This window comes from Leptodactylus fuscus, chromosome 5 (assembly GCF_031893055.1).
Source record: "Leptodactylus fuscus isolate aLepFus1 chromosome 5, aLepFus1.hap2, whole genome shotgun sequence".
Classification (NCBI taxonomy): domain Eukaryota; kingdom Metazoa; phylum Chordata; class Amphibia; order Anura; family Leptodactylidae; genus Leptodactylus; species Leptodactylus fuscus.
Window position 1 is genome coordinate 99,690,091 of NC_134269.1, and position 2,713 is coordinate 99,692,803.

Here is a 2,713-nt window from a genome sequence, read left to right on the forward strand (position 1 = left end):
TTTTCCTTAAATAATGAAAAGGAAGGAATTTGAGACAGACCATTAACAGTGTGATTTGCCTACATATTTCTTTCTATGCATCCTTTGGTTTAAAAGAGAAGATATGGAATATAAAAAAGATTTTTTTTTTTTGTCTCATTAAAAAGAAAACTTTGCTGTCATATGCGTTACAATACATCTACTGTCTACTTTTTCTTAGCACCAAAATGCAAAAGATTAACTTGATTAAAAATTAATGCAAGTAAACCTGTCTACAGGCTGTTATCTACTACATGACAAAGGAAAATGATAAGAGCCATAACCATTCAACTATCTCAAACAGGAATAACAAGAGAAAGAGCTTATTCATTCTCTACACCTGTTGAAAATACTAAAATACCTTGTAATATTTTTTCTTATTATATTATTTAACTCATAAGGTTCACCCCCTTCAAAAACGTTAAACTGTTTAATAAATAACAATATTTACTAGCCAGATACAAGTTGTCCAATGCTTAATAATTAGAGATGAGCGAACAGTAAAATGTTCGAGGTTTGATATTCGTTTTGAGTAGTCCCTCAATATTCGACTACTCGAATCGAATATCGAACCCTATTATAGTCTATGGGGGGACAATGCTCGTTTCAGGGGTAGGCAACATTTGATCAAATTATACTTACCAAGTCCACGAGTGAGGGTCGGGCTGGATCCTCTGAGAAGTCTTCTCCTTGCAGCGTCCCCGTGGCATCTTCTGGCTCTTCATTCACTCTGCCAGGCATCGGGCCTGGGCAGAGCCGACTGCGCATGCCTGCACTACAAGCAGACATGCGCAGTCGGCTCTGCCCAGGCCCGATGCCTGGCAGAGTGAATGAAGAGCCGGAAGATGCCGCGGGGAAGCTGCACGGAGAAGACTTCTAAAGGTAGGAGAAGAACCAGCGTTGATTGGCTGACTGTATAGCATTCGACCAATCAATGCTGGTTCTGCATCGAACTTTTACATTCGAATAGCGAGTGGTACTCGATCAAGTACGAGTATTTCGAATACCGTAGTATTCGATCGAATACCTACTCGATCGAGTACTACTCGCTCATCTCTATTAATAATATGCAATAATGAATTGTCTATTGTCACCTTATACTAGGATCACATTTGTACCAGGGCACCGAAATGACCAAGGCCTGTACAGCTTTTTCAGTGGTTACACATGGACACTGGCGGACCCCATAAACTATAATATGGCCTGCTTGGTGTTCGTTGGTTGTCCACAGTTTCAAAACTGAAAAATCTTTGGTAGTTTCTATGATAGAGTCTCTAACCCGTTGCCACAGTCTGAGTAGAACTGCAAGAAAAATCTGTGTATTTACTAGAGATGAGCGAACTGATTTGTCTCTAGCTGAATTAAAACCAAATATTCCAAATTGTTGTTTTTTTTGTTTAACTAGACTGAATATTTTGTTCATCTTGTGCAAACATGCATTGCCAGTGAAAATACATATATGTTTATCTTCTATGGTAGAGTCTCTGGAGCAAAAAAATCTGAAATTTCAGTATCTGGCTCACAACAGAGAGCAGTCGAACTAGTTGTTTAAATCCTATACAGTGCTGAGAAACAGATACAAGATGCCCAAACACCTTAACCAGCAGCAGCTGCAAACCCAGATGGACTTATGCTAAATTTAAAGTCCAACTTTCAATGGAGATCAGAACCAGGAAGATAAATTAGAAGAGTGACTGTCCAAGCCAATAGTCATTTCAGGAGGTAATATCAGTGTCAAAATAAGAAGACACGTGATTTTCCAGTATCAAGCCAGAGTTCAGTATAAAGAAGTGCAGCACAAACAATCAGATTATGAAAGCAAACTAGTAACCAAACCAATAGCAGGCACCTGACTGAGAAGGAATCGGGTTTAAAACTGGCTCCTCAGCTGCTAGTCTAAGAGAATTCTTTTACTGCAGAATCTTCCTAGGTCAGCATGATAACCATAAACCAACAGTTCTGATGTCACACACATAAAATAAGATTGTATAAGCAGTGGACAGAGCCATTTTGGGATTGTTCAAATTGTGAGTGATATGTAGTATTAGCATCCTCACTGCATGATCCATAGCAATAGATCCATTTTCTACTGAAGAAAAAAGCAGCACCAGCACAACAGAACTATAAAATAATAGGAGGAGGAGAAGTTGAGCAAAGTTCAATTAGATTTAATCAGTTACAGTGAGGCAGAAAAATCGTAAGAGTGGAGGAAGGGAACATTTCTGCACTGAGCTGTGAGCCTCTGCTGCAGCTTGTGCAGAATTTGACACACAATGGACAGTTAACCCATTTAATGCCAATCTAATTTTGTTAATTCTATTGTGCAATAGTCAGTTTTTTATGTAATACAGTGTCAGATTGATTTTAGACTATCTGTGTCTTAATTTTTTTTTTTTTTACAAAGTCAATCCTGTTAGTGAAAAATCTCTCCTTAAGGGTTTTTAGGCAAGAGTGTTTTATTTAATGCATACAAAGTTCTGTTCTAATGGCAAAATCTGATGCAGTCTGTGGTAGTCCGAAAAATGTCCATAAAAGGAAGCTAGCAGGAAAATTGTAAGCAAAGTAATGACGTTACTTTGTAATACATCTTTATATACTTTCCAAATATACCTGTTATTCAGCATTGCAGCTCTATTATTGAGAAAATAGCTGTTTTATTCATATGAAAATTAGGTAACAAGGGCTTTTAGGGCAG